The sequence below is a fragment of the Triplophysa dalaica genome, chromosome 12 (genome assembly GCF_015846415.1).
Source record: "Triplophysa dalaica isolate WHDGS20190420 chromosome 12, ASM1584641v1, whole genome shotgun sequence".
NCBI lineage: Eukaryota > Metazoa > Chordata > Actinopteri > Cypriniformes > Nemacheilidae > Triplophysa > Triplophysa dalaica.
In genome coordinates, this window is record NC_079553.1 from 5505218 (window position 1) to 5519609 (window position 14392).

The following is a 14392-nucleotide window of genomic DNA, read 5'->3' on the forward strand; positions in this document are numbered from 1 at the left end:
TTTTTTGGAAACGCCATTATTGGCAGTAGCTATAAATGTTTTGTGGGCAACAAATTAATACAACAATTTTTACATTTATTTTCAGGGTTTTTCTGTAAAATTGTTGATTACTGTTATAAGATTTTTGTCATCAGAATCTATTTTTAAAAAATGTTATGTTCTGAGCAACATTTTATATTGTGATATTTGACTTGGCAGATCTCTCAATCTCTCTCTGACCATATACAGTATAAGAACAAAGGACCAATATTTGTAAATGAAGCCATCCCAGTGTAGGGTGAATCTGGCAGTGAAAACAATCTGCAACCCATGTCTTTACCACACAATGCTCTGACTCTTAGAATACTGTTATTCAAATTCAAGTGCATATGTAGGAATTTAATTCGGTGAGTAAGTAGAAAAACTTGTTTACTGAAAGGTCCATTGTACGAAATTTAACATCACCTAGTGGTGAAGTTACGAATTGCAACTAACAGCTCACCCCTCCCTTTCGAAGCACTACGGTGGCTGACACAGCACTAAGATGTCATCATGTTTTCGCTACTTGCCACAGGAGATAACGTTTAAAAAACGTGTTCTGTAGAGCAGTTTGTCGTTTTAGGGCTTCTGTAGAAACAACATGGCGAATTGCATGTACGGGGACCCGCGGTGTATGTGGGTAAAAATAGCTCATTCTAAGGTAATAAAAACACAACGCTTCATTATGTAATGGGTTTATACACCTGTGAATCAATAGTTATGTATATTTTATTGCATTTCTGTCAAAAGATCCTCCAAAAAATTGGACCTGTATTTGATGAAATTTAGTCACAGTCTTCATCCAAGTTTTAAATGAATCTGCTGGAGTGAATGCTACTGGTGGAAGGATTTCTTACCTCCTGACCTGCAGATTACCCTTTATTTGCTCTTTTCTAATAGAAATCTTCATCTTGAACTTACTGTTGTCTTGCCATTAGTCAGATCTGCATCATTGTGGCCTTAAAAAAGTGCTATATAGCAATCACATATAAGGGTTCTTCTGATGAATTGTTTGAAATTTAAATCTAAAACTTTCTTTAAGGAACAATGTAGCCAAAACTGATTTCACTGGCATTGCGTAGCACTTTTTTGTGTCTTATTATCATACTCTATGTTTCTATGGGCAGCCAAGAAATGTTTGTATAAACTGAATCTAGTTTACTGCTATAACTATTGAGTAAATTAATATTTTTTTATCTTAATATATTTCCATTATCTTTAAGTTAAATTTTAATGTGAAATCTGTGGGTGGCGGGATACTTGAATTTGAATAGATATATGACAAAATAGTTTTGCAAGGCATTTCCAAAATGTTTGCAGACAATAACACATGCTTGTTTTCAAAGTAAACATTTATTAATACCCATAACAGGACATCATTACAAAGGCACATTGGTATTAGAGAAAATCTCTCAAAAAAGAAAGGCACATTTACATTTATCTGAAAAGTAAAGATAAACATGAAAGAAGAATAACTACAAATTAAATTAGTATATTTTAATTATTGTTAATACAGCACTACACACCACTGAACATAATAACATTCTACAAAATTTCAAATGAAATAGATATAATTGCATAGCAAAAAGCTCAGCTCATTGTCTTCACATTTGATCTGTCACATTTAAACAGATTATGATTTTGCTAAAATAGATTTGCTACAATTAAAATGTATTTACACGAAGTGTTTATGAAATAAACTGCACCATACACTTGCACCAACTGCTACATTTAAAGTAAAATCTTAAAACAATTGCATATCAATATTTTAACTATAAATGATTGTAACAAAAATACAGAGAGAAAGAGCATTTAATGGCCTTTAAAATACTTTAAAGGTAGATCTAAAAAAAGAATTTAAATGGGATTTAAATATCTGATCACTTTACACCAGATATAGTCTGCTGTGGAAGAGTGTCTCAAATATAATAGTTTAAGTGTTAACTGCTCTGATTTGCCTTCTCTTTCTGGTGATTGCAAACCAAACGCAATTGCATAGAAATTAAAGACAACAGCTCTCCCGTCCATCAACACACTGAGCTGTCCAATCAAGAGTGCAGTATGGTTCACTGCTGCCGTGGGTCTCCCATTCATACATGCAGAATCTACAGAGCCTCACACATTCTTTCTCACAAATCATGTTAAATATAAATTAGTTAGGGGATGTACAGGTACACACACATTAACAGTTTCTAGAACAGCTACTTTATGTTTAATGTTGAAAACTATTAAACTAAAAGAAAAACTCTGAAAAATTTGATTGTTTGAATTTGTAAAGTGCACTATGCCAAAGATTGTACTCTGCAGTCTACCAAAACATATAAGCTTATTCAATTGAAAGATTAATATATTTAATTTTTTCATTAATATATTTAATTTTTGTTTTTTTCACACTATTTGTCAAATTCACAGCAGAACTGTTTGAATAAAACCTCAACTCTTTTAGAATTGAAATACAAATGCACAATTTGTTAAGTACATTGATCCATACCCGCACAATAACTTACAAGTTTCAAAGCAGTAAAACTATGAATCAAATGACTTCATTGAAGAAACACAAGTCCCCTTCAAAAAAAAAATCTACAACTGTTTTAAAAATGGCTTCAGTTAAAGTTATAAAGTGCTGTTTGAATCTGATGTTGGGGCACATGTGTGATAAAGATGTGTGACTCCATCAGCCGCTGCTACTGTACAGTATGTGAAGCATCACCCTCTGTTTGCTGGATTTGGTGATCTTCAACTCCTCTCTAAAAACCTGTAAATAAACAAAAGAAAATGTGTTTGCTTGAATATTTTTCCATTACAAATGGATGCAATACAATTGAACAACTGAGAGTTTGCAGAAACCAACCACCTCAGTCCTGCATGAATTATGGAGGCTGTAGCAAGTGCCAGGTTAAGAGATTGAGGCCAAAGTTGACGGTGCATGTGCGCTTGGTACAATGTGGAACTAAAGCAAAGAGGAGGCATGTGATCCAACTTTAGAGCTTAGACAAACAACTCGAGGTGTGCAGGTGATTACGAACACAACCAAGCCAGAGCTAGCTGGTCAAACATCCACGTTTGTCCACATTCATTTGTCAGAAGTAGTTTCCTTTTAAACTGTCATAAAATTAGATCACGCAAAGAACTTCAAGTGAAGGTTTAAGTACTTTTTACAAGAATGTCAGACAAAAATAAAATAAAGATGCATTACCGCAGACAGATAGAAATGTAATAAAACTCAAAACGTTCTGTATGTGTTTGTTCATTAGCACCGTTATCCTTAAGCCAACCCTGAAACAATAAACAATTTCTCCACACACCACCCTCTCCACTTCTTTCTTTCATTCATTCTTTCGTGATTTCCCTCTCTCCCTCCGGTTGTCTTCTCTAAATGAATACTCATTGGAGTGTTACTGTGTCTATGTCTCCCTCCTCCTGTCCCGCCTGAATAGACGACTGAATTGAGCAAACAGTCAGGCTGTCAGCTCAATAGGCAGTCTGACCATGAACTCCGAGTCCTTCCCAGGCACCCACCATCATCGTCAGGAGGGGGATGGAGAGACGGAGGGGTGGGGGGGAGACAGACATACTCAGACTTGGGGGCCCCCGGTGCCTGTTTTTTGGGGAAGCCTCGCCGTGGTGGTTCCCAAGGCTGGTGCCTGCTTGGAGAGGCGAGAGCAGCTGCTCAGAAAAGAGGAGCCTTGTGTATGTGTGTGTGTGTGCAGACAGGAGATTGTCTGGCCCATCACCCGAGCCGCAGCCACACTCCCAGACACAAGCTGCTGCAAATTCCTCTTTTTTGTTAATCTGATGTGCTTTGCCTTTGTTTTTACTGTGCATAATTTAACGTGGGGTCTCTTTCAGTTGCATTCGTCTTCAGTTTGCCACCTGTTTACCGTGGCACACTTAGATTACTGCTCTTAAGGCATTGTAAACAATAACGTGATTCTGAGCCAAGTGTGACTGATTGTATAAATTGATCTTCCAACATTTTTTGTGTGTCCCCGTGTGAACAGTTGATTGAGGACAAAAAAACCTTCCTTAGCATGTACTCATGTGCTAAGACTCTCCTCATTTCTTGAGTCAAAACTAAGCCCTGAGCGACTTTTTTCCTTCACTGTATCAAGGTATCGTCTGGACATTCGGTGATGGGACCTGAACAAAGACGTCCCTCTGAGAGGTTGCGGGACAATGGCCCATATTGTTTATTTTGCTACCTCACTTAATCACGCACAGCCGCTCTAATTGGTGTTTTGGTTAAGCGGTTTTTAAACTTATAGCTTCCTGGCCTCAATAACAGCGAATCGCAGAAAGCTCACCACGGAGAACAATGCTGGACTTGTCTGAGCTGTGACTCTTTGAAAACCTACACGTACAAAGCAAAACCATCCTTACCGAGACCCCCCATCACGCTCCCTTGCTATTGCTTAAGGTAGTCACATAAAGTATTCTTTACTTCCACTACTCAAAAGGGCCCGACAACACTCATCCGTTTTGCACATTCATCCTCGCTTCTCACGACAACTACGGCTGAAAGCGTGAGAGATGTCTTGCTGTTCCTCTCAATAATGGCAGTGTGCCATCTCAGTGGCTGGCATGGTGTAGCGGCGGGGCAGCGGAATCCCCGATGGCCATCTATTCAATGCCGATGCCCGCAGATGCAGCTCTGCCTCCGCCATTGTGCAGGAGAATGATTTAATGCGAACGACTACAAAACATCTCCCAGCCCCCTTCAGCGGCTATCACGACCAGAACGTGTGATATTCACAATTAACAAACGCATCTGCTCCAATAAACAGAGCCTTAGAGCGAAGGGAGCAGGGGACTCAGTGTGTAAAAGAAAATGAGGGAGCGAGAGGCGGGTGCGAGGCGCGGAAGAGTGATGGTAGGTCATACCTGCTTATTTTTCACTTCCATTTAATGCCCGCATGCTCTAAGATGGTGGCTTTGTGCGAACCGCATCTCGTGACGGGAGGAAGGGGGCAGGCGGGCGACGAAGGGGAGGGGAACAGCAACGCCAGCAGGACTCGGAGTGGGAAGACAGCCGCACAAGCGAGCTGCCCTTCTTCAATTCCTTTCCCTGGCATCATGGAGAGCATGATTGTTGGATCGCTGGTAGAGAGGAAAATGAAGAGATAAAGGGAAGAAGGCATGAATGAAGTTTACAGCTACATCAGCATGTGACAGCATAAGCACAATCGGGCATGCATGTGCACGCACGTCGGCGCACGCGCGCACGCACCTTTTCATGTCTGTTCTCATGGTAAAGTCTGCCCTGAGCATGCAAATGACTTTCATTATGCAAATGCATGCAAATCAGACCCAACCATCTGAGAATCAAGGCTGGGAAAAAATCTACACCGAGATATTGAATGAAAGAGACAAACAGTGGAGAATAAATCCTTTCAGGTGGCAGGAGGCGACTAACAGAAGTAAACGTTTTTGTGGAGGAACAACGGTGTCCCGGAGAGCACAAAAATGGCTTATTTGGACATTTAAGAGCGCATTCTTTATGAGTGCTTTTATTTTGTGTGCTAGCAGTGGTGTATTGTCAAATTTGAGAAAAACACAAACCTCAAAAATATATTTGAATGTGTTAACAATTCAAACAAAACATATTGCACCTGAATTTGCTGCTGACCACAGAGAACATTCTAAAAAAAACAAAAACACTCTTTGAGTCAAAGGACATACATTTGAAAAACCTTGCGGTATAACTGATTCAGGTCAAATGTATGTGGTGCCCCAATCTGAGTGGATCATCTTAAGGTGGATCTGCACCACAGCTGTGGGACGGACTATGAAACCCGGTTACTCATCTCAGAAGCTCACAGAGGGAGATTCTTTATTGTCCGCCAGACTCTCTCACACAGCGCAACAACGTAGCGTACGTAACAAGCCTTTCCCGGGTGAAGTTTTCTCCAATGCTCTGGGGTACCCGGCTGAGGTGGTCTTTGTTTTAAGGTGCCATGAACGGGTGTCTGGGCGAGAGTGGGCCGGAGTGTGAGAGAGTTGGCTGGGGAATATAAAGAGTAGGATTGGAGGGGTGGGGATCTGCTGAAAGGCAGCAAACCTTCCCTAATTGGCACTTGACATTTTTTTGCTGTGGCTGGAATAAAGTGGACCCCTCTCAAGACCACTCCAAACGCTTGCTGGAAAAGTGCCTTATGCAAATACTGCAAATAGGAACCATTGTATGGCCTCTGACATTAACAGCTGAGGTAACAATGGGACTGTGTGCTTTCATTGGACATGTAGGTGTGTTGAAGAGAGAGCACAACAATGTGGCAGCGACTGGACCGCATGTGAAAAGCCATCCAGATGATGCTTCAATGAAGTGTGAGTGGAGTGAGGACGGGTTTATGGTGCCAGGCTTTCGTCAAAATGGCCCATTAAAAATTGGACAATCAGGCAGATGTATGAATTTACTACGTGTGAATATTTGGTTTCTTTAACTGCTCCACTTAAATAGTTTGATGGGAAACATTTAAAATTAACCTTTATTTGTTTGATACTGAGAGAAGTTTAAACTGTTCAGAATCACTTACAAACCTTTTTTTTCACTAAGTGACTGAGACTTTATTTATTCAGTCAGAAGAATGTTTTGGAAAAACTTGTTTCTTTATCACGAAAAGAATTATGTCTCAGTGTGGATGGGCAGCAAGAATTTGGAGAAAAAAAATGAATCTGAATTATTCTGCATGTAGCTTTGTTTTTCTAACTGTAATTCAATTAAAGGAAAAAAATAATTTCTGTCTCTATTAAAAAAGATAGTCCACCAAAAAATAAGAATTCTGTCATCATTTATTTACCGTCATGATATTGAAAATCTGTTTATGACTTAAAACACAAAAGAAGATATTATGGAAAATGTCTCAGTAGTATTCTGTATGGAAGTCAATGGGGGCCAATGTTGTTTGTTACAAACTTTCTTCAAAATATATTCTTTTGAGTTCTGCAGATAAAAGAATGCCACACAGGTTTGAAATGACATGATGGTGAATAAACAATGAACTTTTTTTTAAGTTAACTATCCCTTAAAACACGTCTTTTAACGACGGTTACATCAGTTAAACACAAGGTCATATTCCTATTAATTTCTTTGCAGACCCAATAAACACAACCCCATTTTTCAATTACCCATTCATTCCTTTAGACCAAATTTAAATGTCTAAACGATTACGGTGTGGTCTCCTCGTCGCCATAAAGCTTGTGTGATGAATCAGCCTTTCATGTGGCCAGGACGGCGTTTGGCTACACCTGTTACTGCTGAGTGTTTAATCCCCTTTGTGTGTGTGGGCCCATTGACTTTTCTAACAGCCTAAAGGGAATTCACAATTCTTTGGGGCGACGTTTGAGCAGGAGGGGGTCAAAGAAACCAGCGTCTATTCCTTAGTTTCCTCTCCAACAGTGCAGCCATTTTGGGGCTCGGTTGGTGAGTTCCGTCCAAAGAAAGAGAAGCGTAGCCGGGGGCAGAAATCAGAGCGCTGCTCACCAAAAGCAGCGTGGTTGATGTGACTGGAACGCTGTCAAAAGGTTGGTAAAGGAATCCATTGTCTATGTGACAAGTGGACTGGCTCTATTGACAGTACAGTCAACGGGAGAGGGGAGGATGGTGGCAAAGATAGGTGCACAATGCCTGTTTTTCTAGTTGACACCTCGAGTAGGAATCTGCTTAGTAAGAAACCGGCCATTTTCTCATTTCCTTTCTGTTTCGCATGTCCCTACAAACAGAGAACTTGACCTGTCTAATCTAAACTGCAGGTTTCAGGATAAATCTTTTAACTGTTTGGGTGTTCGCTGGGATCAAATCCATGACCTTGGCATTGGAAGCACCATGCTCAACCAGTTGAGCTACAGAAACACTTTCATGCCTATATAGGACTTTCAGAGACATTTTGTAATTGAACTTTGTTTGCCAACTGGATGCTGTAACCAGGCCAAAATGTGTAGACAGCATATGTTTCTGTCACGGCAAGGGCAGACACTGCTCAGTAGGTGTAAAAGATGCAGTGAGAGACACAGATAATGATGGACTGCTGCGAAAGGCGAAATCTAGCTGTGAAAATTATGTTTAGTATTTTGTCGGTTTTTCAAGATTTATTACATACATGTACATTATCATTTGAATATAATAAGTTCCTTTTGAAAAAATGGCTTTTTTTATAAACAATCTATTAATACTATAAAATTTGGCAAAAACACATACGTTCATTGATTTCTATCTAGTGTTGTCAAACTTACTTTTGGAAATGTAGCGAAAAGTCATTTTGAAAAAGTAGCTCTGATTTTATTATTGAATTGTATGAAATTAAGACATGATCAAGCCATTGCTCATCTAAGAACATGTGCATCTTCAGTCAATCTGTTTTCATTGATAGGGTTTACTCTCTCTTTGTCTTTTGCTTTCAGACCTTCACTGTTTAATCCCGCACCTGCAATGCAGCAGCTCTGTCTGTGGCTAGTAACATAGAGAGAATGGTAGCACCTCACTACGTGTTTATCATTAAGAACACAAGCACTTTCACCTATTAGAGCATTAATATTCACAAATGACTTGTGAATTGATAAATGTATCAATCATTTAGGTTTATGTTAAGGGAGACCACAGACAGCTAACATCTGCAACTCTCTGCCAGTTACAACATCAAGTTGTTCAAGAATATTTGTTTCTCAAACACTCAAACTTGAATGTAAAGTTTAAACAGAGCTGTGTAAAGCCTCCACAACCTGTTCTTTCCAAATGAGATAAATGATTGCCTAACATGCCCAAAGGTACAATGATCTGATTGGCTGATGTCCAGCCCCGATCGCAGCCTTAATAGCAAAAAGGATTGTGGTATAGGCTTGGTAATGGCTTTTGTCAGCAACACCGTTCAGGTTCAGTTGCACAGTGAAGAACAGATCTCTATTCAGGACCATCACAACAAGCTTCTCCACCTAGAAGCATCCATCCCAGCGCTGGCTCCAACAGAGCCCATTTATAACACAGCCAACTGTCACATCGAATCAAGCACCTCTCAGCAGAAACTTAACAAATTCTTGTTGAAACAATCAATGTTTTCTTTTCAGCACCGGATGCATCCGAAGCAGCGGCCAGATTTGCGTGGGAAACCTTCAGCCCTTTAATTATTCAAATGCATGAGTTGTATCAAATGATGCTGGTTGGTTTTGAAAAGACAATGAGGTCTTAACCTTGCTAAACAAAGGTACAGAATGAATGAGTGTTTGTTGCAGACTAACCCTCTGCGTCGACTTGGGTGTTAGTGGGGTGATCCCTCGTGTGATCATCATGTGGCCACTGCATTAAGCCTTGCTTGCGCTTTGCGACCAGCACCTTACAGATTAAACATTACCATGCTTGACCACAACATGCTCTCAAACACTCTCTCTAACCCATACCAACCTCAGTCTACACACTGTAATACAACAGAAAACATTCTACTTTCTCCACACAGGATGAGTATTTTATGTGTACTTATTCCACAAAACAACCTACATTCAATCAGGTATTGCGTACTGCTTATTTGCTCTGTATAATTCTCGTTCTGTGCATTATTTGTAATAAAAGTTGTTGCCTAGTGACATGAATGTTTATTCTTTCCGTCTACTCTTCATTTTTTGCACAGGTTCTTAGTGGCCATCAATCAAATATCCCATTTAGCTGTCTAATGTTAACCATATTACAATCGAGTGAACTAGCCAGCTTTTCCTGAGTAATACATTTCATTGTATATTGATGTTGCTTTTATGGACTCTCCAGCTGAGTTTCACATCCAGCCTTACATTTTGTTGATCAAATTTTGTATAAACCTAAGTATGACAAATATGAACGAACTCTGAAATAACAGAGGAGAGAATAGAGAGAGCCTTTTTTATACCTACTTTGTAATCCTTTAGTTGAATAAACCACCCTTTACAATCACATTATCCATATTCCACAGAGGAAACGCTATTTATACATGCAATATAAGAAGGAATAATTAGAGGAATTGCGTTTTAAGAAGAAAGACGATGCTGCTTAATGCTTTCTATGATGGCTAAAATCACATCTTGTTTGTTGCACAAAAGAACATGGTTAAAAAATGCAGCTTACCTTCACTGTCAGCACTGATGGAGGCCATTTTGTGGCTTGCTCTTGCAAGATGCGGAGATTGAAGGGGAGAGACAGAGAGAGACTTGGTAGGAAAAGGAGATAGGGAGTATAGCTCGTGGGGGTGATGCCTTTCAGGTGTGTAATGGGATTCTTGTTACTTTCGGTTATCTAGCTTTATGAAGAATGAATAACACTCATACAGCTAGATAACCAAAGATAACAGCCAACCCCTCCGGCCACCCATCCTCTTCTTCCACATGTAGAACCCAACCAGCGCTGAACTAGGACCTGAAAAAAATGATGCTTTATTAACTTTGTAATTAGAACTGAATTAAAGTCAACTGTATTTAGTTCAATGCAAGCAGTAATTAAACATGATGTATTTAAATATGTAAAGTACAAAGCAAAGAAACAACAGTGCATTGTTAAGACATCACACACTTAAGCGTTCCTAAGGTTGCTATTAATTCTCAAGTGCACTAATGTTTAACTTTTAAATGCTGACTGGTTATGCCCACAATTCCCTTGACTTGGTAAAAAAAATGGATCTAGTCTTTAAATGCAGTTTAACCAGTCTGAGCTGGTTTTATAGATGCAAGGGGTTTATTCATTGCTTGATATGACTTGTCTTGCTTTCCATGGGTGAGAGATGCTTTCAGATACATCAAGCAAAGGCTGGGATTTATAAAAAAAGCCCCTGACTGTGTTGACAGAGAAAAAAGGAGAAATAGTAACATTGGTTTTTTTAGTTTTTTGCACAGATTTACCCTCAAGTCTGTTGTTTGTGTTGCCTTTCAGCACTAGTAAAATCATGAGCTGGCTCTCAAACTATCTCTCTCTTTCTCATGACTCTCAGTGGATTTTAGGCTGATTTTATGCAAATAAAAGAGGAGCTGGTCCAATTAAAAGCCTTTGTGTGTGAGAAGACCCTCCCCATACACTGTTAGAGGTGTTGCAATCAAAAAGAAGAAAGGGAGAGAGTAAGAGAAAGTGTCATCACTTATTACAGGCTTTCAAGCTAGTGAAAATGGCGACAGGGGCTAGTTCAAACACTTTTATTAACTCTACACATGGCTCTTCATCTAATTATTTTACTATAAGCACTAGCACATTGTTAACAATACCAAAATGTCCTAATTTCTGTTTGGCAACCAACCTTTATGACAAAATAAAAACACAGGAATAGACCCTGTAAATTAACAGTTACAGCAAACTCATATTAATTACATGTACACACAGCCTCACTAACATTTGCACAAACATACACATGCAATGAGCCACATTTTTTAGTTTTTTATTTTATGATACAAATGTAACTTATTAGTATCCTAATTGAAGATCACATTTTAGGTTATACACCTAATATACAAAATAGTATATGTGAATTAGTTTGAAACTAAATGGTATTAACCTAGGCCTATTTATTATTCTTATAATATCATTATTATTATTATTTGTAGATGTATTTACATTTAACTCACTTCGGAAAATAAATATATTAAAAAGTATTCGATGAGTAGGCTAGTTAATGTGTGTACAGTTTTTTTTGTCTTGGAGTTTCGTTCAACAAATGCAAAACGGATCTGATCACTGACATTACTAGACTTTATATCTGAACAAATAGAAATAACTGGTCAAAGGGTTTCTTTTAAAGGTGCAATAACTGATCAAAAATGTTAATGTCGTAGCCTTTTTGGCATGAAGTTTAATGAGCGTCATGATTTTTTTATATTGGCGTAGGCCTATATCATGTGTGACCATTTGCGTCTTCCGATAGTTTTGACACATTATAAGGAATAAAGCGACGATCTAAAGTTTTGGTGTGAAGGCCTAATGCAATTTGGAAAATAAATGTTTTATCGATTGTTTTACGGCGGTCTTTTCAGCTTAATGCATAAGCTAAATGTAATGGCGATCGCGATGTGTAAAACCTACCACTTGCAAGAAAATATATATAAAATAGCCAGCCAGTTCACACAACTTTTTTTTTGGATTAAAAACTGAATAAAGTTCAGGTGATCTGCTCACAAGGGAAAGCCAAATTGCTGTGTTCACAACACCTCGGTGTAAAAACTAAATTAAAACTATGTAAAAATGAAATACTATGAAGCATCCTACGGTTTTTAGATTGTAAAAATTTTAGTCAAAATAACTGCGCGTAAAAATGGTTTTAAAATAATCTATTGCTCTATATAAATACAGTAAAAGACCAAAGGTTTTTGGTGAATGGTGCTTTAGAATCTTATGATGTGATTTGCCCTTTGTCAAGTAGGTTCTTATTAACATGTGGGTTAAGTGTATTGTTACCAACGTCGTACTAGTTTAAGTAGGGTTAAAATAAAAAAGAGATAAAATTTAAACGGCGTCTGTGCGTAAAATAAAGCATACAGAAAAAAAAACTTAAATCCAACCTGCTCTAATTCCAAATAGTTGTGTGAATATATAGGCTATATTGCCATGTGTGTATGTGTAGAGTTTACAAATACTTCCCTAAATGCAGACCTGCTGCCTATATGACAATTAACAGTGAACATTAAAACAAAATGTATACCTGTATAAATGTGTCCCCGCATGCAAAATCTCTTTTTCCTCTACTGGACGTCCTGTAAGGAAAAAGGTGGAAAAAGTGAGGACAATATAAGAACTGGAATGTCATGTTTGTTAGTCTTATATTTATATTATATGCAAATGAAATAAAAATACAGATATTTAAGACTGTGAACAGAACGTCTGGGTCGTATGTAAAACGATGGGTCGTTTGTGTTATATAAACAAATAGCCTGAGCAACAAAGCAAATAGCATGTGAGGCAGACCACACCTTAACATCCACAATCATTTGAAGTGCCCACGAAATTATGAAGCTACTTTTTTATTCAAATATTTTCTATACTTTGTATCACATAATTTAGACGACTATTTAACCAATATCTCTGCATCAATGAGCAGATACAACCGATACAGAATTACCAGAGTGCAGACTACAGGCTAGTTGATTCTATGTAATCATGGTCTTCCATATAGTTTATATTATGTGTGTATGGGGGATGTACACACACATACCGTCTTTATTATATACGTCTTTATTATATTTTATAAACCTATAATTCTATACTTTCTCAAATAAATTACAAGATGCTAATGTCCCTCCGATACACAAGTGCAAAGTGTATGCTTTCGCATTCGCTGACCAGCGTGAAGAAATGCGCATGTAAGAGGCACGTGGAAAGCAGATATTCGGCCTTGTGATAAATCTGAACAGCGGCCACAAGGATTAGACGTCATGCGCACAGGCCTCCATCTCAAAAACACTGTACAAATTTCAATCATAGGTGCCAAGGTTTTTGAAACAATTTGTTTGTGTGTTTAACATCCCCACACACACAATAGTCCAACACACAATTAGCTTTTTCCATTACATTGTTAGGATGAGCGAAAGGAATAATGATATTTTCGAAATTTACAGTTAGTCATGTCTGAATTAGAAATGATGCAGTCAATAATAAATTGCATTTTTATTGCAGAAAAAGTGACTGATTTTGTCTGAAAGCAATTTGTTTGAACTAGCACGTTTGTATAGCCTAACTTTAAAAAAAGAAATATGCTTTTTGGGGTTTATTATCGCTCACAAATGAATCTATAAATCTAATGTTGAAATGAAAAATGTTCCGTATTTGGTTTGTTACGAGCTTTGCCTTGTAATCTGAACACATGTTCAAAAAATATAAAATTACATTAATATATCGATACTGATTAATTAAACCTTTGCCTATATCTACCTCACATATCTATTCGCATCTGAAGGAATGATTTACGATATGATACCACAAGAATTAGCCTTTATGCGAGTCTAAAAAGGATGCACACGACTCGTGCGCCCTTACCACCTCTAACATCATAACCAAATCCAACAAGGACCGCTACAAAACGCAACCTGTTCTGAGCTGTTTCTGTCAAATCATCACTAAAACACAGTGACACATTCATACAGTGGTACTGAAAATAGATCTGTAATGCAGAGTTAAATGTTATCCTATACTCACTCTTATCCAGGAGCATCGATGATCTTTATAGGACAGATTGCAATGATCACTGTACGCGTGCGGGCTGCGTGCGCTCCCGAATATTGTGTCGCGCTCTGGTCCTCCGTTTCATGGCTGCGGATCCGCGTGACGTTGCACTGGCCCCATCCATTCAGCATCTCCGCGCCGGGCTGCATGCAGTTTTTCACCCATATTTCCCATTGAGATGCCCCATCTCCTCCCCTACGGAGAGGGAAATGAGCTGCTCGTCGT

The 14392-nt window shown here is 38.5% G+C and overlaps 1 long non-coding RNA gene across 1 annotated transcript; it reads right to left on the minus strand.

The window, feature by feature from the left end:
- Positions 1–1352: 1352 nt before the first annotated feature.
- On the minus strand, positions 1353–14183 carry LOC130433556 (uncharacterized). The gene is made up of 5 exons (XR_008908602.1): positions 14141–14183; positions 12651–12702; positions 10100–10387; positions 4900–5115; positions 1353–2773 (listed from the first exon to the last, which is right to left on the minus strand). It is a non-coding gene; the product is annotated as an uncharacterized LOC130433556 (long non-coding RNA).
- Positions 14184–14392: the final 209 nt, after the last annotated feature.